The 27,729-nt window shown below is 37.4% G+C and overlaps 1 protein-coding gene and 1 long non-coding RNA gene across 5 annotated transcripts in view; both read right to left on the bottom strand.

The window, feature by feature from the left end:
• LOC105151150 (Krueppel-like factor 6) overlaps positions 1 to 27,729 on the bottom strand; it is a 337,682-nt gene that overhangs the window by 239,500 nt on the left and 70,453 nt on the right. The gene's annotated exons all lie outside the window — the stretch shown is intronic.
• LOC147907193 (uncharacterized) lies at positions 13,462 to 26,182 on the bottom strand. The gene is made up of 2 exons (XR_015547559.1): positions 18,783 to 26,182; positions 13,462 to 18,569 (listed from the first exon to the last, which is right to left on the bottom strand). It is a non-coding gene; the product is annotated as an uncharacterized LOC147907193 (long non-coding RNA).

Here is a 27,729-nt window from a genome sequence, read left to right as displayed (position 1 = left end):
GAAAATTAACAAAATTAAAAAAGTTTATTACACAATAATTATACCAATTTAATATCGCATTGCAACGATAAAAATTTAATTACAAAAACCGCGTATATATATCGTATCGATTCGAAAATGACCTCTCAGCAGTCATCATTTTGACGCATGGCGTTTTTGATAGCCGCAAGAAGCGTCCACAAGTAGAATCCGACGAGTACACGTACGATCGCCGGATATTTGATCCTCCGTCACACAGGATAGCGCTTTCGTCGCGGCTTGCCGTGCCACTTAAGTTTCCGCCAGACAGCGTTTACCGAGTTTTACTGCAGTACGAACGAGTGGCAGAGAAAGCCAACTAAAAGTTCCGAGAACCGTAGAATCGCGACATAGTAATCCTGTGGATAACGCGCGATAAGTTGCCACCGGAATGGCGTAGTTAATCGAATCTCAAAAATCTCACCTCAGATCAATTAGTGTATGAGCTTACAAGAAGAGACAAACTTTTTATTATATTTTCTATGCGAGTAGAAAAAGAATGCAGAATTACTACTATAACTTTGTTAGTAGAGCTCTCTCTTAATGATGTATAAAAAATTGTTTCCTTTGCAATATTTCATAGAATTCATAGATGAATCAAGTCAAGTGTGAATTATATCATACTTTACTCTCTAAATCTGTTGAAATGAAATCTCATTCCTTCGAAGTGAATCTCACTCTCAAAAAGAGTGAAAATCTGCTACTCTCTTGTTCAAGAGAGAAAAGTTTTTTTTTCACTCTTTTTGTTTTCAAGACTGGCTCAATTTTCACTCCAAAAAAAAAAAGATTTAGTAAGTACAATATACAATTAAGTATATCGAAATATTTTACTCGTACAACGTTACGTTCGTAACTTTAGTGTATACAAAGTGCGAATATAAAAGAACAGCTCTCTGTTACAATCGATGTTTACAGAGAGAAGATGTTAAAATGGATGTTGAAGTAGATAAAGAATTGTTTGCATGAAATATGATTCACAGAGAGATAAGAAAATGATGACTCGGTAAGAATGATTACAACCAACAACTGTACAACTGCAAATCATTGGAAGTTGCAAGCACACTCGTAGTTATCAATAACTAATATTGTATTACGCATGATTTACGTTGAAATCGGGTTGATGGAATAATGGGGTTGACTGGTCGCATAATCATGATTATGCGACGACCGGAGAATTACGGTATCGAGCGGACAACGGCCAACAATGTCGACGGATAAAATGCGTTAGTCCATCGGGACGAAATGGTCTTTTCATCGGGATCGTTGAACTAGAGAAAGAGACAAGAGCAAGGCAAGGTGAGAGTGAGCGACTGAAACGGGAGCGAATAATCGGATTATTAATAGTTTAGCGATACATCGAGCGTGCTTCGAACTAACACCAACAACGGCAGCAATCAATTGCGTACCACCTCAAGCTAACAATATGATCAATCAGACCGTTATGCGCGTATAACGTTTTATCAAATCTGTCTTAAACTTACGTATTCTCGTGTGTAATAAATGACTCGTATTTAAGAACGTAATGTCAATGTCGAACAATAATCCAGCCAACTTATTAAATCAGATTAGAAGAGAATGAAAAGAACGCAATTTGTATCGCATAATGTTCTATACAGATATGAATCTTAATGAGTTTTCATTACGAAAATTTTAATATAAATTAATAATTCTCTGATAAAAATAAAGAGATAATAATATTTTTACAATTATATGGAATTTAATTAATATTCATCTCCTTTCTCTCTCTTCCGAATATAAACACAAATTCGATTATCTGTACTCAGATTAATATACTGTTTTTATATTGCATTATTCTGTCGTTTTATATAAAACGGAATATTCAAATTTTTATTAGCCGAATCACAAACAGGTTCAAGTATAATTATTATATGCATTATTATTTAAATCATTAAAGTAGATGGTATATATTTTAGTATTTAAATTTATTTTTGTTGCTTATTCCCCCGCATTTAGATATTATTAATTGCTTATTTCCCCGCAACTGCGAGTAGATGCTATACTCATTTAGAAATCGGTTTATAAAGTTTATAGAGCGAAGTTAATAAAACGATTTATGATAATTTTATATTTCCACCATTCGGTTAATATTTAAATTATTTTAAATTGGCAAACACTCTTGAATTTATTCATGTGTATAAATAATATCCAAGTAATATAAATTTAAATAAGAATCCATTTTTTAAATAAGTATTAAAAAATAATAAAATTGCCAATGAATGTCCACGAATTCCATTATGGACATGAGCGTGTTTCCATTTTTAAATATATTATATAATGAATAAAAATAAATACTACAACACATCACGTGCTTATTTAAAAAATATATATCTGTACATATTCATAGTCAAGCCTTATATTTAAGGCTTTCTTAAATTTATCTTCAGATGCTCTACGAATTATTTTATTGGCTACAGAGCACTTAAAGATGAACTTAAAAAAGTCATAAATATAAGGTTTGACTATGAATACGGACATTAATCATATTTTTTCGTACGTGTCATAAAAATATAAAAACAAGTTTAGACTCTCACAGAATGCATATTAAGATATGTCTACTATAGAATAATGATGAAGATAATGGTGGGGTGTGCCGAGCCTTTATGAGATTTTCTCCGACGCTTGAAAATTCTCGAGTCGACTCTCTACACATTTCCCAACACGGGCGGACACTGGGCGTTGGGTCGACTATTAAAGTCAGTCCCGGATCCCTTCCCTACAGTTCGCGATGGTGGCAAACCCCGAAAGGAAAACCTGCTTATACTCAATAATAAATCAGCAGGAGCTTTGTTCCGCCTAGCGCTTTCGGAATATCCGACGGGACGGTACAGCCATCCTATGCGAAGGTATGGGGCATGCATCGATCGAGGATACCCGATCAATAATAAATCAGTAAGGTCCGCGAGACTGCCTTTCGGGTGTCCGACTTTCTGACACGAAAAACGGAGAACAAACTGCTATTTTTCCTACATTCGACAACGATGACGAATTTCGAATATTCTCATGCCAAGATACATATGTAGTAGTCGGCAAAATAAAATTGCATTCGCTAAAAATGGATACGACAAAAAAACCGACAAATGGTTTAAATTTCTATCTATAGAACATCGTATTAGTTTAGGAAGTATTAGAGTAGATTAACTTGTACAGTTTAGTGTGGCTAAACAATCCATCATCTAATTTGCTTCTGAACACACAGACCGTTCAGTAATGCGACATTGACGCTCGAGTATTTAATAGAAAAAAACTCACCGATTCATTCGATTTCTCCTCATTACATTTACATGTTAAGTTATCGATCGTTGGAAGCATCGATTATTGGCCATCGCTGCTCGTTTTTCGTTGCTTCACCTTTTCTTCTCACTCATCATCGTCATTTTTAGTCTGTCAGCTCAACCGACACGCGCTCGTGAAACACGTTATGTATAACCAATGTACATACAACCAGAGGGTAAAAACGAGTTTTCCTCGACCAAATATGTAGAGGATATATATCCTCACAGTAACGAGCGTACGTTTTCGTAACATAACTGAATGACCGTCGTAAAAGTGTCTGTTACACGTATATTTCATCATAGAGAAACCAAATTCAATCATTAAAGATTTCATTTACAATTACTTTTCATATTTACAATTATAATAAAGCGCGTGTAGTGCCGGTGATTGCGATTCAGACAAACGTTGGCGTTCCGGCTCTTTGAGATTTTTACCGTTGTTATTGGAATAATAGCTAAACGCTAATGCGCTTGTGTAATCGCATATTTCTCTTAACCGATAATGGTTCGAGAATCTCTATCCTCGTCAGTTTAGTACGTTCCGTGTGTAACACGTTTCGTAACGGGAACGGTAATAACGGGCGCTCGAAAGCTAAACGCGTTTTCCGGAAAAAATCGGATTAGCGAATGCGCGAAGCCGCGTACAGTTAATAATGCTCGATTGTTTGCAGCACTTAGCAGCGAATTCGTGCTTTATTTATTGAGATCTTTTCGTAATCCCGTCAGTGGTACTCAAATATTCATGCGCCGCGAGGTCATGAAATAGTCTCTCGATTCCGTGTTCTGGTCAATATAATGGTAATTCCGGGCAAACGAATATCGATTCAATTCCGATACCTAGCGCTGGTCAGCCAACAAATCATGTGCGCCTTCGTTAAGGCCAGAAAGGTCAATATTTATTGTCAATATTCCCATATTGACAATATTATTAGTCGTTTGAAGATCAATATTGAAGGATTGCAAAAGTAAGTGACGAGAGAAACAATTTCATTGAAACTTTCATATCGACAATACCTTAACAATTAATAAAATAAATCTCACGTTGAAATGTATAATAAATTTATAATAAATTGGCTACTGTAAATACAATGTTGATCTTCATTTGTCTGTGATTCTGATTCGCTATTGATTGGCTAATTCGCGTGTCAATTTCATCTGAGAGCCGTTCTGCCGTTCTTTTGCCAGGAAGAAGACCGACGGGTCCGATAAGGAGAAATCAACGTCATGCGGAATAATTTTCACGATTTTCACGTCCCTTCGTTACCTGTTCCGACAATATTCACAGGCTCCAAAGTTTCTTCGTTTCCTCTCCGTTGAGCAACCGGACGCTTTCGATCGATCTACCCGTGTCGAGCGCGCTGTCAATTAGTTGAGCTTACCTGCAACGAAAAAAGATAAAAGAAATTAAATATAATTACTAGCATCGAACGTCATGAGTTTAATAGTAAAAATAACGTCGCCGAGCAGCGTTAGGCACTCTGAGCGTTATCGCTGTCGTGTCGATCCGATTTACCGCTTCGCCGCCGATTTGGTCGACGCGACGTCGCTATATATCGGTGTGACACAATCGCTCTCACGAAACGTGTCCGAAATTCGCGCGTATCGTCGTCGCACTGAAATTGAATAACTCGCAATTAAATGGTCGCCAGCTGAACGGAACGCGTGGCTTTGTCGCAATTAATACTATTAATTAAAACCACCACGGGATTTGGATCGTCGCGAGAATGTTGCGAGAAGAGCGCATATATAGAGCTGCGCTGGTCTCTCCTGAATATGAAATAATCCCATTAATGTAGCACTCTTACGGAGTGCGCAGGCACGCGAATGATGACCATTAAGTCGCGCTTTTTTAATGAATGCACCTTCCATACGAGGTTCCTTGCAACCGACATCAGATTAATGGACGCCGGCCACTTTACAGCCGTCGAGCGCAACTCGCTTTGCCGCGCCGAGACTTCGCCGGCAATACGAACGCCGTTGCTACGAAACAACTTACTCTGAATTTATAGGGAGTCGTCGCTATTTGGGTACGACACGAAAGATTAAAGGGAGAGCAAACGGGAAAATTCTACATCTCGTATTTAAATAACTAATTGGCGATCGTTCATTTTTTACGCGAGTTATTGATGTTCGCTAGTAGAGTGAACACATCCGCCGACAAGTGCTCTTCTCCTTTGAGATTCCTTCTCATTTATTTCTAGAGAAATCCATCGGATGTTCGAATACTTCGTAATTTTTCAGTCATTTTTTTTTTCCCTTTCGATTCGCCGCAACATATATACGCGGTGTGCCAACACCGATAACTCGAGCCTCACAAACTGATATCGGAGTACCGTTACTTGATTGCAGCGAGCGATGTTGCAGATAAGCGAACTGATAAGATCGCGAGTTACGTCGCGAAGATGATGAAGAAACTCGTGGCTCGATGACGCCGGTAAACTTACGGTGTCGTAAAGTTCAGTCGACGAGTTTGAAGCTTCTTGAAGATGATAAAAAGAATATTTCTCCAACAAATATATTTATCATCGCATTTGAGGCCTGTCTCAAAAGCGAAGTTCGTCGACAAGGATTTGCAATAATCTGTTCTGAAAAGGCATTTTCTCTTAATATTTTCTAAAACTAGAATAATTTTCTACATCAGAATTAATATTATTTCGGCGTAATAATTATATATAAATAACAACTACATGTAGCAAATACAATAAACTAAACGTAAATATTTCTCGAAACATTATACGTGGTCTGTATTATTATTATCGTATGTATATAGAATTTCGTAAACAGCGCAAATATTAAATTATTCAAATAATTATATGCATAACATGTGTTGCGTAAGCAAATATACAGAGTGTACATGATAAATTTATTGCGAAAGAAGCAACATATGTAGGTTTTACCTACGAAAGTTGCGCGACACCCTGTACAATCGTGTGTACGTCGTGCATTCGCTTATCTGCTGTCGCGCCTCAATTCGAGATACAAGAGAGTAAAGTTTGTCTGTCGTACATACAGTTATCTTTCTCTCTGTGCCGCACGATTTCGTAATCGATGTAACAATTCGTCGTGGAAGGGAGAAGCGACTATGCGTATCGTAACGCATCGCTGCGCATAGAAGAACTGCGACCCTGCCTGGTTTTCATCGATGGTCTTATCTTGCGAAACTTTCGCGATGAGGCGCCGATTGCGCGAGATTTATTTACGTCCGCGTCACGTCGCGCGTTCGCTCGGCGCGGAAACTCAGCTTATCGGATGAAGCGCGCGCCGAAATTGCAATTAAAACTTTCCGTTTCTATTCGTGCACACGTCCCCGGGAGAAGAGAAATGTTACGCGAAAAAGCAGACGGGTTATTCAAGGATATTTAACGATTTGAGAAATAGGTAACGAGGAAATGAAGAACAAAAGAGTTCGCGTTATGCCCGTTTCCATCAATGTAAATTAACTTTAATCTCGGTTCAACTTAATCTTCATCTTTTTCTAGAATTTTGAGAATTAGAAAAAGATTAAGGGTGAGATAAACCGAGATTAAAGTTAATCTGCATTGATAAAAACGGGCATTAATTCTTTAACTTTTGCTGCTATGTGTTGCTTGTATTTAAATCACGAATATTGTAAAATGCATTGCCTTTTGACAAATTTCAACTATAATGTAGGTACACTAATTAAATGTTAAGTAAAAAAAGCTAATAAAAGAATAGAAATCTTCCGAAAAGTCAAGAGAGAGAGAGAGAGAGAGAGAGAGAGAGAGAGAGAGAGAGAGAGAGACCATACATTGTTTTTAAATCATAAAACATTTTAAAGTAATGTATTTCAGTGAATAAAATTATAAATACATAAACAAAAAAGCTTGCTTTTCATTTTATTTTACATTATTTCAACAAAAATGTTTTAAATCTAATTACTAAAATATTTATATTAACAATCGTGAAAGCAACAAATAATAAATAGGACGAACATATATATTATATATACAAAGAGAAAAGCTTTTACTATCTGCACGTTTCATCTATGCGAAGTATTCGCGATTTAAAAGGACAGTTGACTCTTCTTGGAAAAGTTACATTACTGGAACGCGATAACACGTTAACCATCTTTACTTCGAAAGTGATCGATGTACCGAGTACGTTTCGCAATGAAGATAATGAATACGTGCCACGTACACCAATCGATCTTGGCGGTCGATATCGTGACACACTCATGTCTTTAAAGGCTCGCTCATCGCTCGATGCATGGCTGGAAAAAGAGAACGTACGAATGATTCACAAATCGATATATCGCAGAGGATGTAATCCAAAAGTAAAACAGGCGTTTCGAAATTTCTAATATTGAATTCTCGTCTATCGTCTTTCGATAACGTGTCGCTATTTAAATAATGTGTTATAAATAGGCATTTTCTCTTTCATATATTTTCGCCACAAATTAATTTTTTTTATAGAAACTTTCATGAAGTAAAAATTCATATATTATTAGTATATTTTCCCAGTAGAGCTCTCGAGATCAGACTCTCTCTCTCTCTCTCTCTCCCTGAAGCAGCAAGGCAGCATGAAAATGGACGATAAGGAGGTCTTAACTTTTCATTTTCCGTTCTTAGACCGTTTCCAATTTTAACTGTGTCGAAGAATCGTTCCAAGCTGTCCTCTTCATTGCATTGCTGCATAGTCGTCGTACTCTCTTTTACTCACCATCCCTGAGAAATAACCATCCCTATTTCACGATAGCAGACGACATTCAGTGCTCCGTAACCGATAAATACGACGTCCAATTCTCCGCCATTTTTCGCACATCCGAGAAAGCCCTTTCGAGGATGGTGGCCGTTCTTGATATAAAAACGGCGTTTCCGTTGAGAAAGATCCTGCGTCGTGACATTCGCACAAGGTTTAAACTCTAGGGATTAACCCGGAGATTGAACGATGAGAATGAGAAACGGTGAGAAAGGAGAGCGAGGAAGAGCCCCAGGTATGATGAACCACCGAGGTGCAGAAAAGAGCGAGAAACGACGGCAAACGAAAAGATATAGCGGAATAAAAGTCGACTCGCTTTTGCACACAAAGAGAAAAATTTATCGCTGATACAGCAGTGTTTCCGAAACGGTTCCCATTAGAATGTTCATTAAGATAATAATTACACCTAATCTTTGTGCGTTTTTAATGAAAAACTTTAATACGAATTATTAGCAAGAAATTTTCTTAATCTGCACAAAATACATGCGATAATCACATATAAATGATCGTAGATTTGGAGATTAATCTAAAAATTAATTATTTTAAATATAAATAAGATTTTAGAAATATAAAAATATTAAATATACAGTTACGAATTGTTCGGACAATACGTCATTACATCGATGATTTCTTCAGACTAGTGTGATAACATTAGTTTCACAATTAGTTGTTGACTACAAATATAAACAATTAATGCTGGAATGCATGCGTAAAACCACAATTTTTAATACTCTAAAAACAATTTGAAGAAATTATCGATATAATGGAACATTAGCCGAATAATTAGTTTCGTGACTGTATATTTCCATTTATACAATTATAAAACATTAGTTATATTTAAATGACGTGAAAATCAGCGAGGAATCTACGAAATATTTCTTGAAACGCTCGCGCGCGTCATTTTCGCAAATCGTCGTGCGTTTATCGCGCATTAATAGCACTTTGCCGTTCAGCAAGTCGTCAAAGTTCGCGAGCATTGAAAATTCCGCGCCGTTATTTCGCAACGATAACTACGAGAGAAAGAGAATCCTGCAACGCACTTAAGAGACATTTTCCGGCCGTCTCGAAGTTCGAGACCTAAACGCTCTGGATTACCGTAAAATGGCGCAAGCGGAATGCGGAGAGAGAAACGACAAGGGCATGAGGAAGAAGTTGAGAAGTCAGGGCTTCCTCCCGCCTCGATTCGTTGTGGACGACGCGCGCGGAAGAGCAAGAATGAAGAACAACAACAAACGAAGCGATACGTGCTGTTAGGGAAAAGATCAGGGAATAGTAGAGGGAAGAGTGAGAGGAGATGAGAATAAAAACCGGTTCTTCTATAAGTGGAACGCAGAGTATAACCGATATAAAAGCGAACGAGTATCTTGGAGCCGCAGGATCACGGCTGCGGAACTTTACGCCAACGAATGGAGGAGGCACAAGAGACACAGATAATTATTTATTCGCCTCGAAACGAACTTCTACTACCCTTTCCTTCCTATCTCTCTTTGGTGAGCAAAGAGAGACTGAGAAATGATACGAAAATTAAATAATCGAAAAATGGGCAAACAGAAAGATACGATTTCAATGTAGGTAGTCACCCTGTGTCGGATAAATTCTGTATTTTAAACGCGTTTAAAATGCAGCCATCCAATATTCCATAGAACTACAAAACGACGGAGGTAAAGAAGATGGACTTCATACTATCTTATTAAGATTAAAATTGTTAAGATCAGACGATGTCATTATGTGACTTGCAACTAATTTGTCGTATCTATTTATAAGAAGATACAAGAAGATACAAATCCATAATACAACTAGAATGGTTCCTCGTACAAAAATAAGTCAAAAGTGCAGATAAATTTTCTTCGTACGAGGATGTGTTTATGAGAAAATTACATTTGAAAATTGAAGAGTACGCATGCACTTGATGAAGATATCTTAGAAGATAGATAGGCTTTGGAAAGATAGTCTAAACATTATCATGTTTATATAACACAACAATTGACATGACAGAATTAAAGAAAATGTAACAAATACAATTAAATTTTATCTACTTTGTTAAAAAGAAAAATTGCTCACAACAAAGCCTCGGACGAAAGAAGTTTATTTTTGCATTGTCAACTTTTTTTCAACAATCCTACCATTTGTATTAAAAATTTATTTCCACCCTGTATACTATATGCAACTTTTTCTTAAAAATAAAAACTAACTTATTTAGAGACTAGACAAATCTCTTTGCCTTTCGTAGTAAATTATCTAACTTATTATAACAACAAATGCAATTGCGTGGATGTCGTTCAAAATACATGAAATGATTTTCAGTGTAAATGTTAAGGAGTGAATTGTGAAAAGAGAGAGCCGCAGGGGACCATTCTCGTATAATGTTGTTAATGGCATCGCAAGCGCGACATCAAAAGGACCACCTCTTTCCGTCGATGCGTGCAGCGGTGCGGTGACGGCGATGCAACCGCATGGCTCTTTCGCGATATTACGACACGGCCGCGCGATTAATTATGGGTCGACCCGGCAGGCCCCTGTAAGCGACGTCGTTTCTAATCGAATGAATCGCAACCGTGCATAATGCAGTCACGCGAATGTTCCTTGAAATTTTCCCGGAGAGAAGAGATCGATAGATCACAGTTATTAATACATTCCCAGCACCAGCTCATCATCTAGCGCATCTCTCAGTCCTACAGAATTCATCAGTGATTCAATCGATTATCACTCGATTCAGTTCATTTCAACGAATGGGAAAAGTGGTTATCAATACTGAAAGTAGTTCATAGAGTATATACGTTAGTTTTCTTTTATATGTATATATATGTGTATATATATATATATATATATTCGCAGGAGGGCGAAGAGAGCCTTTCGCGAAGTTTCACTTGAGCAACGACTCGCGATCAGATAGTCGATATCAAAGGGTCTCATGCCTTTCCCGCATTATTGCACAAAGTGTAAGCGTGCAACGAGAACGGTGAAGTGGCGTATAGTCGGAGACGCGACATCGAGCGTACCAGCAACCGGTGTGTCCTTATTTCCGAGACTCTCACGTAGCGCTACCGCTGTGCTCTATTGGCTCTGTGCCTTCCGTGTGACGAGGGTCGTCGACACATAGAAGCTACTATCAACGAATGTCGGTCATACACCGGCGCTTGAACGTACTTGAACATTCAAGCTCAAAAATTTGTAGCAATACAAAAAAATAATTGATACGGGTAGGATAGTGCGATGCTCTTGACACCCATAGAAATAGAAGGATGATCGATGATAAGTGAATCGCTGCAGCACTTGGATATAACATTGCAAATATCGATCACAAAATGCGTGTTTGAAAAAGAAGCTTTCGTTATGAAATAACAAAACAGAATTGTCTATTGCGTATATTTCAAAGTACTCGACAATCGTAACGCCTATTTTTCGCGAGCTCTACGCAACGCAACGCAACGCGCCTCACCTCTCGCATGCAAATTACTTGACCGTGTGAATTACCATTGATGCACCAGGTTGCCAACGATAACATTATGTCGCGATGTAACGACTACATCGTGTCTCGATCGCGGAAAGCTTTTTCTAGAACTAACAACACATATATACACACCTATAGAATAGATTATAAATAAGAACGATCGTGAGGTAATTGAGCTCACAAGGGTTTTTTCCCTGCAGTAGCTTTTACGGTTTATTTTTGTAATTCCTTCTTCGTGATTGTGAGAATATTGCTACCCTTGATAAATCCAAGCAAGTGGCACGTGTAACCTTCTGCTCCATAATTCCGCCAACCGCGATCTCGATAATGAAGAAATTGCAAGTTTCGCGCTCGAAGTCACGTGGCCGGCGAGGTCGATATCAAAGGGCCTCGACGGCTTTCTTGCATTACTGCGCAAAGTGCAGGCACACGGTAGTGCTTTCAGGACGTATTACAACACCACCTTGTTGCGCGATTAATTACGCGCTCGACGGAGGGAACTGCAGCGAGGAAGCGGGGAAACGAGAGAGGAAAGCAAGATGGGTGAGGGGGCAAAAGGGCTCGAAAGTGGGTGAGAACCTCTACCGGTACCGTGAGGATATATATATATATATATATATGGGCACGTGAATATGTAGGTAGATATCTGCTTTTGCCACATACAGGGAAGACTGAAAAAATGAGTGCATATATATATATATATGTATAATATTTGCACTATAATCTGCTCGTTTCGCCATCGTTCTTGATGCTGCTTGATTTCGTTTGACGTTTAATATTTGATATCAATGTTTCGAAACCATAATTTTTTTTTATCTTTACGATAATCAACGATACAAAGAAAAAAAACTCAATTGGAGATTACTTTATAACTTGGAGATTACAAAAACATAAATTTTAACTCTTCCGTCAGTAATAGGAGTTTCCTCTTTAAGAAACAGATTTTTATTGTCCCAGATTATATAACAATCTGAAAAAATTCTGTACTTGCGTTAAAGTTTTAACAACGAATTTTTATCACCATAGAAATAGGATTGTATTTTATTGTCCACAAATTTAAATTTATCTACCACAATTCTCAATCAAAATCGATGATGCCTTTAAAGACTCCAATTGTCAGCGAAGAATTAAACGTATACTGATCTGCTATCATTCAGAAATTGAAATAAAAAAACCGTTTACTGATTTCAGATTTCAACAATGTACAAAAATAATTTTTATTTTTACCGGTAATAATTGAAACGCGAAAAATAGTGTAACATGTGATTTCTATATATGTATCAAAAATCAAACTTACTAAAATTATTATCTATTTCAATCTATAACTTACATATCACATTGCTATACATGCTAACTAATTCATTATGTGCAAGGATGATGGACATTGACTTTTATATACTTGTAGAATCATTATTTTTAATCAGCATTTTTATATAGCGTATATAAAAGACTTGTTATGTCATTAAGTACTTCCTCTACCACCGATTTGAATTCACGAGACACGATGTTTATTCATTAAGGTTATATTCGATTTTAGATAAAAGATAGGAATTAAAATACTACCGGTGTGCGTAATGCATCGTTGCAATACTAATGCGATTGTAACGCACGCGATGATAGATCGAAATTAGCGAAACAATCACAATACAACAATTGTGAGAGATGGTATGCGGATGCAGACTGAAATAACAGCGACATTCCTACGATCGCTTATAAACACGCGTAACGATGAACTTTACACAGCTGTTCACCAGTCGGTCCTCCCGACCGTTTTGCCCTTAGAGCTTGTCATTTATATATATATACCACGCAAAGATTCTAGAAATTTAATTAATTCCGCAAACTTGCTTGGCGTACCGTCAAGCTAATCTATTTCACAAAAATAAATACGACCTTTTTCTCCGGGATGAAATCTAACTTACTCTTAAATGTCAACTCTCCATCATTTTTTTTTTTGCGAAATTACTAAAAAATATTATACTACCTCAAAGACAAGTTATTTGTAAAAAGAAATGATGAAAACTCTTGAAAAGTATATTTATAAAAAAAATAATTTTCTGTTAATTGAGAAAAAAATAATTTTCGTTAATTACGAGAAATAATTATATATAATTACAATATAATTATACAAAATAATTATTAATTTTATATTACATATAATACAGAAATCATGATAATTATTTAGAATTAAACCATAGAATATTAAAATATTTTAAGTTTCCTTTTTCTGCTTCACACACTTTTCTTTATGATTCAATATTATCTCATTCTCTCAGCGTTTAAAATACATCGTGAGTCAGAGAAAACAAATATGAACGTACTCATCATTGTATAATTAACTTTAATGTCGCACGCCAATGTTATCCATTTTAGCGATAGTATATTCAAAACGCGTGACTGTTTTTTCCTCAAAGATGATACTGAAGTATCTCAACCATGTCTTTGGCATGTATGTGCATAAAAATAAGAGTCATCTCTAATAAAGCGTCGTACGTGCGGGCCACGTGGTCGGCGATAACGCTAATTAAATACGAGTCGCAGTGACACCGGACGAGCGGGTTCGCCTAACGAGGCCGGTAATTACGCGACGGCTTCATCTCGTCTCGAAGCCTCCGCAAAACCGCACCGGCATCATCATCCTAGCATATTACTCTCGGAATAACTGCCGGGTCAAGAAAATCGCACCGCCACGATGCCAAGCACATCCATACGTTGATCTTGATGAAATGAAAAATTGCGATGACTCGCATAAATTAAAGGAATAAAAATGACCGGCTAGAAATTCAAACATTAGTTCTATAATATCTATTTATTTCACAGATATTAGATAATTAGATGCACTATAAAATTGTTGGAAAAATAATACATATGAGAAACTATCTTGATTCGTGTATAATTATAAATAAAAGAAAAAGAGAAAAAAATATATAAGAGAATATATATCTGATATTCATTTTTATGTATAATAGGTATGTTATAGTCGCAGATTAAATATAAAATTGATAATTGGATGCTATCGTCATGGACATCTCACATATATTTTAAACATAATGTTTACATTATGTATTTTATACCTGATGTATATTATTAGCGCACATTAATATGTAACATGATACTAAATAATACGAATTAATCGATGTAATATTTATGTAATTCTCTCTGTCATATTTTATGCGTGCATTAATACTGTTAATGGCGGCAGGAAGATGACTCAATCAAACGACAATTAAATTTGTATCTATTTCAAAAAACAAATTTAAAAGTGTATGCAAATCGTATTACAAAAAATATTCTTAATTATCTTGTACAGAATTTAATAAATAATTTCATATTTCCTACATATATCACGAAACATCAATTAAAAGAAAAGATAACACTGTACTTTTCACTTCAAATATTTGTTTTCACGATAAACGAGAGGGAGACAAAGAGAGAAAAGGGGAGAGAGAAAGGAGAGAGAGAGAGAGAGAGAGAGAGAGAGAGATTGATTGATTGATTAACAAAACTTCGGGGCAAAAAATCCGTCAGGAAGTGAAAGGATTGAAAAGAAAACATAATCTCACGAGACTGAAAATCGTTTCGTTTGCATTTTCATAGTTTGCATATTGATAGCAACGTAGACTTTGACGATAAGCGTTTAGCAGTAAACTAAAAAAAAGTTTTACGAACAAAAAATATACGTGATCACGCATATCAAATGACAGGCTGTGTGGTTAATCCAGGAACATCAACCTACCGATAATGAATCGGTTCTTTTGACGCGAGCATTTTCTTACAATCCCAATAATCCCGGCGCATCGAAACGATGCTATTCGAGTTCTCCCTCTCAATCAGCGAAGCCGAAAATCCAATGCGCATATGGCGAATTCAGGGAAGCGTGTGGTCGGGCGCCATTAGCAGATCGTACATTTTCATATTCAGCCAGAATTACGGTTGGGATCAGATGGCGGAAACTCGATCAGCGTTAATCCGAAGTGGCTACTCTTCTGCCACGTCTCTACCAAGAGAAACAGGCTGAGCGACGTAACACGATCTCCGGGAAATAACTTTCGTGTGTGAAAGCTCCCTTTACCCGAGACACAGGCATTGTGCACAAATGCTTATGCACAATTTAGCATCGAAAATGATGGCAAAATTTAATTATAATCGTTACAATTTTATTAATATTACCGTTATAAATGTTATAATTTTGAAATATCGGATTAAAAATTATATTTAGAAATATGAGCACATTTGATTACTACAATTCAAATACATCATCTGTTGTCACATCATTTTGATGAACCTTTGGAAACTCGATTTTGATGGCACGAACGTCACATGAGAAGATGTTCATTCTCTGTTAGCTGGCTAAAAGCATGAACGCAGTTGAGAGTATAAGAGAAGTGTCTAGTTTCATTTAAAGGAGAAATCTGGTCGGGGGTGTCAGATGGCGATAATTCGACCGGTAATAGTCGCGTGGTTCGTACAAGCAGTCAACAGCCGAGGTTACCGTTTCGTTAACGGACCAGCAGTGGATGAGGGATGAGCAAGCGGGGGTGGTTTATACACGGCGACGAGAGAGAAGGAGACGAGTTGGCGGGCAATACCGAGGGCCTCGGCGCGACGTTGTTAGGGGCGATTCGCCGCGGGGGAAATGAAAATAAATGATAGCGCCGCCCGTAATTAATTTAACGCGCGAGAACGGACTGCGATGCTGCTCGAGCGAGTTGCTTTATACGCCCGTCGCGTATAAACACACGCACGAGTGCGTGATGCGTACGGATGTGTTGCGTACGCGCTCGCGTGTTCGCACGTTTTCACGACTGCGACGCATCCGAGTTACGCGGTTCTCCTGTACATGTGGACACGCTGGTAATCTGGTCGATGAGCTCTACGAGATACCCGAGAAGAATAATTGAACGTTTGAGTAATGATAGATATTAAAACATGAACGACGAAATGTTTATTAATCACAATTAAATTACTCGCGAAAAAAATCTGTAAGAAAGTCATTATTTATGGATAACTTTTGACTAACTGGGTCACTTTTTAACAGTTTCGTTTAATGCACAATTTTTCTCTAAATGCTCTTTTATATGAACGCGCAATAAAACATGTAATTTTATTTTTATAACCCATTTTACATGGCGCACACATTTTCTCTATGTTTAACATATATCAGGACATTTTATATACGGGAGCACATTTTCATTTATGTAATTATATACAAACGTACACTTTCAGAAATAAAAGGATTCAGAAAACTTAAATAAGAGCGAAATGTAAAACGTATCTCAGAAAGATTCAGATTGCGACGCAACATATACTCATATATGTTTTTGACGCGGATGCTCATTAAGGTAGAAACTAAAAGCGACGTATGTATATATATCCTTCGTAAGACAATACACAATGTTCTACCGCAAAGCCATCTGCATATCAAAGATACATACTCGAGACTCTTATAGAGACTCGCCCTTAAGTCCTCAACAGGAGAAAAAAGCGAGAAAAATTCTTAACACTCCTCTAGAATACAAACGCCTTTTACGTTCGTCGATCATCGGGTATTACACGATTCGAGGTGATTGTGTGTGTATATATTATAAAAAACGATCGAACATATCGAAGCGTCGCAGACACTCATCGCTCGGAAAAGCGCGATAATCTGGTTTCGTGAGACATCGAGTGCGCGTATTCTCGGCCGATCGGCGATAAGGCACGTTGACTGCTGGTTTTTCCGCGCGAAAAGAAACGGAGCCAAAGGAAAGAAGTGAAAAGCTACAGCCCGCGTGTGCAGCCGATTGCAAATTATTGCGGCTACACACGCGTGAATAAACAGCGTATACATGAAAACGATATAATGATAGATAGAAAAATAATGTACGCTTTAGATGCAAAACCAGGTTTCTCGCGACATCGCTCATCGTTAAATAAAACTGATATCGTAGAAATATGCTATGCAGATGAATGGAACCAAAGAATGAATTAAAGAAGAATCGAATTAAAACGCCGGTGTTAATATTTAATATAATAATACGCATGTATAAATATCTGTCTGTTAAAAAGAATTTGTGAAATAAAGTGAAATGCATCAAACCAAATCGATGTGTGATTTTTTTTCATTTAAAATCCATTTCGCTCTGGAGAGATTTACCAATTTTGTATAAGTTTCGTACAAGTGTGTAACAGGTACATACATATACCTTGCAACAATACCGTGATGAATGGAATTATAAAATAAAATGCAACAATATAAATAAAGTAAATCTAACGATACAAACAGACATTGTGAATATGTTCGACGTCCAAACATTTCGTAATTATTATGCACAAAATTAAATGCATTAAATTTATGCCTTGATATATATCTATCTTTAAATACAACGTGCTGGATCTTGTATCTGCGTTAGAACCGTCATGTTACGCATGTCGGTACATACTTGTACGAGGCAGGTATTACTGCCATCATGCACTTTATCGTGATGTTATTGGACCCCGTAATGGCGTCCGCCGTGTTTCCTCGGCAAACAAGCTTAGACGAGACGCAAGTCGCGCATGCACGGCACGTATTGCGCGTGTGTATTTGCATAGAAACGGAACGAGGAAGGGCCTTTATATCCTGTTGGATGTTAGCTCAGGGCGCGAAAGACGCGACGAAGATGGTTGCGAGCTAATCAAACAGAATTCGCGGACCGTTTCCCTCGGGTCTTCTATGAGCAGGTTGTTGTTTTAACGAGTACGCTGATATCCTTTTGCTATCGTTAATGAAAGACTAAAACAAATTGCACGAGCTAATATAAAGAAAAAGTGGAAAAAATGAAAAAGATATATTAATTCAAACATTAAAAGTTCATTTATATAGGATGTCCAGAATTATCGTAACATTTAAACATTATATGTACATATAATTAAGCAGCGTAAAATTAAATTTCTGTTAATTCAAAATCCAATTAATTGAAGTATGGGCATTTATTCGTTAGAATTTTTTCCAATATTAAATAATTTTATAATTATTGATACTTTTTGTTTACATTCTAAAATTTACAGAGATATATATCCCCAGTGATTGTAGAACAGCCTGTATACTTTCGACCATTATTATTAGACTACGGATATTTATGCAAAATACTTAACTGAATATTAACCATCGGACAGTTTTAGCAGTCGATCGTTGTTCATTAGAATTATTAAAAAGTAAAGTAAAAAGATTGAGATTGCCATCTGTAAATATGCAATTTATGCAAAATATTCAGTTAAGTATTTTGCATAAATATCCGCAGTCTAATTATTAAATTGTTCTAAAAAAATCTGACATGAACCTACGTAAATGCTACCCGACAAATATTTTTTAGATTGTTAGATTAATTTGTTCTGATGTTTGTGGACATCAATGATAGAGAAATAGATGAGAAGGTAAACTTTGTCAGTCCGACAAATGGGATATTTACTCGGGAAATGAGATGACGAAAAGCGAGCAGCAAACAGTCCGTATTACGCGCGTATTTGCATGGAAACGGGTCGACGAAGGGCCTTTATACCGGTGCGTGCTTCCTTGATCGTGAAAAACTCACAAGAGAAAGTCGAGGTAGTAAGGAGGTACATGCGCGGAATCAAGCAAGTCTCCCGACTCGTTGCAGGTTTGATCTTTCTAACTCGATATTCGCATATTTTTTTCTCCTCTATCCCACGACAGCCATTGTGCCGAGATTCCAGAATGGCAACAAAAGTTTTCTACATTCGTGTTGTTATCAAGCTGACTTTTTTCCTGCAGCAGCGGTGAGGGATATTAAGATATAGGGATCGATAAAAATTTCGTCTACACGCAAGTGCTATTTTCTGCAAAGATAATGAAATAAATTTTTGAATCCCAATGAGATATTTACGTAATCTTCAAAGATATTTTGTATAATTGTGTGAGCTAAAGACCACAATTGCAGAGCTTTGTTTTTATTCGAAGTTTTAATAATGTCGATGACAAAAACATTAAATTTAGCACTTGACTTAAAAAATTAAATAAAAAAAAAACAATTTAAAATATGTTTTAAACTTATGTATAAAATATAATAAAAATTTTGATAAAATAATTTCTTTGTAATTAATTAATAATTTGCCTTCTCAAAAATTGATTCAATCTTCTTACGTTTCCAATTGCTTATAATTTTAAACTTAACGTTTTAAATTTCGACAAACACAATTTCCAATTACAAATTTGTCTCTTACATTCTTAGGTATTAATTAATTAATCTAGTAAGTCTTATTGTTGGAGAAAGGTGGAATTAACGTAACAATATAATTTATTATTTCTCTGAAATATTTCTGAATCATTTTTGAAAATAAAATCAAAAAGACTTTTAATAATAATAAAAATGTTAACATACGCCCTTGTTATCAAAATACATCGGGGAAAAGATATTAAAAGAAAGAATCTGCGACGTTTGCAACCATACGCGACTAATGAACGGCGATGGGCCGGACTGGAGGGACAGCATTTCCGACTAATTCGATTTCAAGTCCTGCTGGACTAACTCCAGCATGCAAGAGTCAAAACCCGCGGATTCTGTCGTTTCGCCATTCACCCGTTCCACCATCAGGTTCCTCTTTCAAATCCCAATTTCTTGCCGAGTTTCGCGTGTCGATTCGTCGGAGGACACCCTTTCGCAAATGCTCGGACCGCCTTGGATTCCCACGAAACTGTCCGCCGAGACCAAAAGCAGACCCTTTGAAGGGCCTGTAATTACCGTCGACTTCCTGGCGAATCCCGACGTAGAGAGGGGACGCGATATAGATAAAGAACGAAGGGACGAGGGCGGCGACTCTAAGGGAGAGAGAGAGAGAGAGAGAGAGAGAGAGAGAGAGAGAAACTTAATGATTGCTACGTTTTGCGCGTGCATCGGTGCCGTGCGTGAGCCCCGAGAATGAATCGTGCAATTGCCGCGCGGCCACAAAATTGCCGCCCCTTTCTTCCCCTTTGCCAACAAAGAGGGAACGCAACCCCCATGGATTGCCCACGGGCATGAGGTATCCCTCGAGTAACTTCTGAGGATCCGTATCACCAAGCCCGCGTTAAAAGTAATTTTCCTTTTGTGAGTTTATTCTGCTAGCTCCGCAGTTTTACTCGCAGGTATGCGAAATTAGCAGCAATTGCCGAAATATTTTATGTGACTAGTAAGTATTATGTCCTTGTGCACCCTCGCGCTACGACGAGCCGAGCGAAAAGCACGAAGATAATGAAGATTAATGATTCTAAAACGCAACGATTATATAGGATTTATTATATAAGATACAGGTTTTTCTACATTTTTTACATTATATAATTAAATTATTTTTACATTTTTATTATATTACTTTCGTACAATGTTTTATTTTCTTTCGATCGATTGGCTTTTTATAAGATGAAAAAGACAAAGAGCACAAAGATCAAAAACTTTGTTGTCTCCGTTACATGAAGTTTGTTCGCGTCGCATGCTCCAACATGCTCTTACTTCCACCAACCGTAGCTCCTACTCATTCAAACGCGTTAGAGTGAATACGAGCTATAGTAGAAACATGTTGAAGCAAACCTATGCAGTCTACAAGGCTTATTATCGCGATATCGACAGACTATTGCCATTCAAGTTTCTTTATCTGTCACTGACCGTCAGTGTCAGCCTCGTCTTGTGCTCCGTGCATACGTCGTGCCTCATTCATCGTGCAAATGTATCGTTGGATTTAACTGCGTGACACTGAGCGAAAGCGCGGACGAATCACGATTACCGATCGGAAGCGAGCACCAGCCGATGGAACGCAGACAAGAAGTAGCGAGCACTGTGATTAATAGCACCATGTCAAGTCGGAGTTTTCGTGATCGAAGTATGTTCGGGTGTAAATAATGAGAGCGATTTCTCGTGAAAACAAAGTTATCCGGTAGAAGCGGCGGTAAAATAATCCTCCTGAAGCTATCTTCCTATATCCGCTGTTACACACAAAATCTTTAATTAACTTGAAGGGTGATTAAATTTGTAACCCGTCGTATTTACGAAGAATCTAATTGCCGCGAAGCTTCTGATATATACAAGTATAATGAGCTTCTCCCTCGTGACGCGTCGCGGTAACGTGGGACGAACGGCGATAATAACTCGCTCGTGAAATAATTCGACGGCGCAACTCGCAATCGACTCCAGAACAAAGATCTTTACGTGCAGCATCACATCCTGCGATCCGCCAGTGGCGGATACGCGTCGCATTGAGAGATTTATTCGTTTCACGAGCGTTCAATATAACGCGGCGGAATGAGAAATTTTTGCGTTCGCGTCGCGTCGCATCGACGCGTTCCGGCGTCACGCAAATCCCTGCACAGCCTCGACGCTGAATTTCCAGAGGGCTCACTGCCGGATCAACGCCAGTCGGATGGAATCTTCGATAAGGCAATTTTTTGGTTCGTCCACTCGGCGGCGATGGCGGCGGCGATGGCGGCGATGGCGGCGGCGATGGGTGTCTGGAGTTCCGATTACGGGATCGCGCGGGCTATTGTCGATCGGAAAATTAATAATCTCCTATCGAGAAAAGCCAGCCAGTCGGAAACCGAGGAATTTTCGCGCCCGAACAGTGTGGTTAAAAGTATCTCTCCTATGCTGCGCGGACGTGTCTCTCTTTAATTCTCTTGATATGGCATAAACGAGTAGGTATTACAGTAGTAGTACTACTACTCGCAATCGCAAGTGAGTTATGACGCTTTTGAAAATCGGAAACTTTATTATTTTTATGTGCAATGAGAGGGAATAAAAAGAAAAATGTGCAATACGTAATAAATTTTTTCTACAAAATATCAGAATTTCGAAATATGATTTTTTTTATTGAAATAGTAAGAGAGAGAGAGAGAGATGTGTGTGTTTCTTTTTGTCTTTTCTAAATATTCATCAGCATGATTACGAAATCATAGACGTCTGAAGTTATTTGCGTCTAACATGCTTATAACTCGGTTAAACATGGTTTGGTCTTCACTCACGGCATATCTTGAGGCGTATCCAATTTGTTTATTCGCAGAGAATGACTCAGTGCGCAATTCCATACCGCATAGACTTCGCCATTAATTCTACCATACTGCGCACTTCTATATATCACTTTTACGTCGCCAACATTCTACGTTTTGATCTATACACGATATTTATCAAAAGATTAATTATTCACATCAAACGCATCTAGCTCCTGAAGAGTACTCCAAAAGACTAAATGATTTCATTGCAAGACTGCAGAAAAATATGATATAATTAATTTTTGACAACCAGAAAAATCTTTTTCAAGATATCTTCAAAATACCTTTGCAAGAAATATATTTAATAAATTAGTTCTTGTTTATTATAATAACGTTAAATTGATACTTATTCTAATTTCTCAAGAATAAATATATTAAAACGTTTATATTTTAAAAATGATAAATAGCATCAGTATTTCTTAACATACGAGCCGTAAAAAATTTGTATAAAACTTAAAAATACACATCCCCGAGGCGTTAATTTCGCCTCGAATAGCATCCTTTCATCTCGGGGTGAATGAGGAAATTAAAAATTTGAGTTATATTTCACGTCTCTCGCGTGACTGATCACGACGGCACGGCGTCCGGGCCCTCGCAAAATTCCTATCATGAACGCACGTAAGAACGCGCACACGTATATACGAATGTACGTATATACACATATACGTACGTACACACATCTATACGCGTGTACGTAGGTACACGTGTGGAAGAGTTCCTAAGAGAATAGAGTTAGCGAGAATGCAGTTGGTGGCCCTGCCACGGGCAAACCGGAGGAACGAGCCGAGCGGGCCGCGATCAATAACACGTGTGTACGCAACGACACACACCCCCGCACGCACTTTTACATTCACGCCGGCGGCGGCGTTCCCCACCGAGAGAGCTCCGACCCTTCCCTCCACTCTCTAAACCCGAACGATCTACAGGACCACCACCGCTAACGGCACCACCACCGACTCGGCTGCTTCATCCCCTCTTCTCCAGTATGCCGCCGCCACCAGACGCGAAGGCCACCCCCGTGCATTACACTTTACAGAGACATATACACGCGTACAGGCACATACGCACACGTGCCACGCACGCTCGCACGCTCGCACGCACACAGGCGCAGCGGCAGTCCGCGGTGGACGTACAAACGCGGAAACGCGTCCGCAGGGAATGGGAACGTGTAATTGTGTAAATGGCACAATGGCCGACGGTCCCTCGTTAGAGAGCCCCGCCGTGGAAACAAGATTCTGATTAACGCCCGAATTTTATCATTCAGCAGCCGCACTGTTTACCCGCTGTGCCCGGTGCCCGCCGTCGCCGTCGCCCCCTTGCCCGCGCAGAAAACCACGACTACACGGAAGCTTTTCTTTCTCTTTGCTCGGATTATTTACTCTTTTTTATTTTTTTTATTTTAAGTAGCTTCGTTCAATGTGATCTCGTTGGCTGGTCATCGATAGTTGTTCTATTATTCAATATTTAAAATATCTAAAGAAATGCTGGAATGTTCTCTAAAAATATCGAATACAAACTCTTCGAATACACAGATTTTTTTTTTAATTTAATTTAGTCGTAATTTCCATTTTTATTTAGCTAAATTACAATTAAAATTAATTGAAAATAAATTTATCCTGTCTATTTACAATTTCGTAATCCATAAAAAAAATCTTTTAATTTTCATTTTAGATATTAAATAATTATTATACATAAAGAGGAAAGGTCCCTATTATGAGATACCAAGTTGATTTTGGGTAAATGCTAGAAGTCTATAGGCAAAATTTAAAAAAATAATAGGTCATTTTGAAAGGAATTTAAGCTTTAAGATAACGTTACATAAAATTTAATTTCAAATTCCATTTTTTTTTAAATTAAAGAAATATAAAAAGTGAGTAAATTGCAAAGTGAAAAAATTGTGCTCCTAATATAAGATGCCCCGAGAAATCGATAGTAAAACGCAAAATATATCAGTATCGCAATTAAAAAACTTTATTTAATGTTTCTAGAAACAAACACAACCAGCGTGCACGAAAAATGATCATGCGATAGATTATACTCAGAACTTGTTTTCAGGTAATTAGAATCAAGCATCGCAGATATATAGACACTCGACGTTCATTCCGGTTATCTTTTTTATTATTGTACAATAACATTTACACTTTAGCAATGATTTTCACTATGACATAGGAACATGGATTATTTCATATTAGGAATATCCTGGGTATCTCATATTACGATTTCCACGACTTATGGTTTTACAATCATCAAATCTAACTTCTGTCATTAAACAATTCAATATATCCCATATTTTTTTTATTAGTATCACCTTACTCTGTCAATGAATAATTTATTGCCAAATATTTATTTATTAATAAACAAGATTTAAATGCTCATTTCAATGAAACTTGAAGACACCCAAATTCTAAAATCTTGTTTTACAATGACTACAGGCATGATCTAATAATAAATTTTCTACTAAATAGTTATCAATCCAAGAGTAATAAATTCATGCTAGAATCAATAGATAGCGTTTATTAATTTAGCAGAAACGCTATCTCATATTAGGCGCCTATCTTATAATAGGGGCTTTCCTCTATTAATAAAATTCATATTTTTTTAGTCCAAACTCCTTCTGAAGTTAAAGAGATTTCCAGCATATTCGTGTGCCGCTTTTGTTCTCTTCGCTCTATGTCCAACAATTTATGAGCCTCGGTTAGTCTCCTGTCGATCCTTCGTAGTGCGTACCACCAAGTGGTCATATATATAATCTCGCAGTATCACCCTTGTGGTTTCCGCACCTTGCTCAGCGTAATTCCGACATCGTAACCACGTAAACGGTCATGAACATTTTTTATCGCACGTACTTTATCGAAGACTACGATTTTTTAAGCTTTTTGCTATGTATTTAAAATGTAACGAGCTAAAGCTCATATTTAATCATCACATAAATCTATCTATTAAGTGAAATGTTCAGAATAAAGTTTCATATTTTAAAACATAAACGATTCGATAGTCACATTTTGATTAAAGAAAATATTTAGAATCAAATTATTATAAAAATCGGAATGACGATTAAAACATGATTAAAACGTAATCAAAAATTCTATTGCTCTCAAATATTCCATAATATTACATACGCAATGAAATAATTATCGGATACCAATAAAATAATTATTGGATTAAATGAATTAGATTAGACAAAAATTATCAAAGGGATTACCATTTACTTCAAGTGATACAAAATTAATACAAGATCAATAAATAAGAATACCTTATAAAAATAAACCAGAATTATTTAAAGTAAATATAAAATAATTTGATTATCATCCTCGCGTTGCGAGATCTATTCGAATTGTTGAAGAAATTATTATTACTCATATAAACATCATGATAAAGCAATAATTTATAATTCCCATCCGCTGTCTCTTCCGTGAATAAATAAATCACGCAAAATGCTGCTTCAATAAATAGTGGATGCATTTACGATCGTTAATCACACAGAGAGTTAATTAATCGCGCGCGGTGATAGTAACTAATTGTTCGTAGGAAATGGTCGTGTTTGATATCTTCTGATACTTAATACAATCGTATCTCGACGATAGGACAAGCTCTCGAGAATATTCTGTCATTTCAATTTCAAAATAGTATTAATACACGAACGATATAACACGATTTCTTATTATTCGCACTCGATCAATCAATTCGTACATTCTCTTATCAATCTCAAAATACTGGAATTACATTTAAGCCAAAAATTCAAAGCACGACACAAAAATATAATCAAATCCAATCTGACACAGATATATATATATATATATATATATATATATATATATATATATATATAGAGCTTCAATTATATCCTGCTTGCTTCAAATATTCCTGCGGTACATCTTTCACTCGCAGGCAAGCAAATTCAAACAAATTTGATTATCTCGTACCAGTGCTAAAATTAAAAATTGTTTGCGCAAACGCGCTGCGAATAAAAATCATGGTCGCGCGCGAGGCCGCATGCGCTCTGCGTCCGCACGGGAAACGAAATGGAGAAAAGCGGAAAACGTGGTTACAACGGTGGAGAATCCTTTTACGGGAACGATGCGAGAATACTTCTCAGAGAAAATCCATTGGTGAGATGAGTCTCTCGCGAGCAAACAAGCCGCGTGCGAAAGGAACTTTCGATGCAATTTTCGCGCGGGTATTCGCGCGATACGTACACGAAGGAGCGGAGGAGGATGCAGAGGAGGACGAAGAGGAAGAGGAGGAAAAAATTGTTCGACGCGGGATCGGAAACGTTTCGCCAACGTACAATCGACAAGGGGTAGATTCGCGTTTACTCGATTTGAGGCAATCCAATTTCGCTAATGAAACGTACCCGGTGACGCAGTTAGCTTCCACCCAGCGCGCACACGCACGCACGCACGTAAACTAGCTGTAATATCGTACTCCGTTGAGCGAAGGTAATCAAGCTGTAATTGATAAACATGTAATTCCAACGACATAGGCTACCAAATAGGGAAATTACATTCATTGGCTATAAACTGCCCGTGATTTAAAATGCAACGACGCACGCCGTGGCTGTTCCGCTCCAAACCTATAAAACAATAGCACGCGTTGATAAGTGTTCAAGTGCCGAAATTTATCAAGAATTATCAGTAAAAGGGCTAAAATGAGTAATATCGCAAAGATACATTATGAATCATCTTTCTAACTTTATGTGCGTGTACAAAATCCGTACACCTTAGTTTATCCAATATCAAATTTTTTGTCGACGAATTGCATAAAAAATTTTAAAATTTTAATCATGTTGAATATCTCGCATTATGTTACAAGACGGAAAACAATTGTGTCCTAGACTATTTTTCATACAACTATTTGTCGCGGTCCGCAAAATGGTAAGCAGGACGTTACAATTATAATTATAATTATAATTATAATTTTCAGAATAACAAATGCGTCGTGCAGCCTGGATATACGATAACGGTTGAGAGATGCCAACGGACGACAGGATGCACGAGAGGCTATGCTTGACACGATAATAAATATCATGAAATATCATGGATGAGCGCCAGTATACACGCAGCAGCAGCCAAATACTCGCGAGGCCCGGATATGGGGCAAAACGGAAGTGCAGTCGTAAACTACACGTAGAGACTACAGAGAACCGATCGTATCGTTGAAATGACGGGCTCAAAGAAAGAGCATCGAGCTTGAATTGATGCACCAAGTTGATGATTTACGATAACCAATTACTCCAGTATTTAATCTTAAAAAAA

This window comes from Acromyrmex echinatior, chromosome 15 (genome assembly GCF_024713525.1).
Source record: "Acromyrmex echinatior isolate Ae372 chromosome 15, ASM2471352v2, whole genome shotgun sequence".
NCBI classification, from domain to species: Eukaryota; Metazoa; Arthropoda; class Insecta; order Hymenoptera; family Formicidae; genus Acromyrmex; species Acromyrmex echinatior.
The sequence above is the reverse complement of the archived record's forward strand: the minus strand, read 5'-3'. Positions and strand labels throughout refer to the sequence as shown.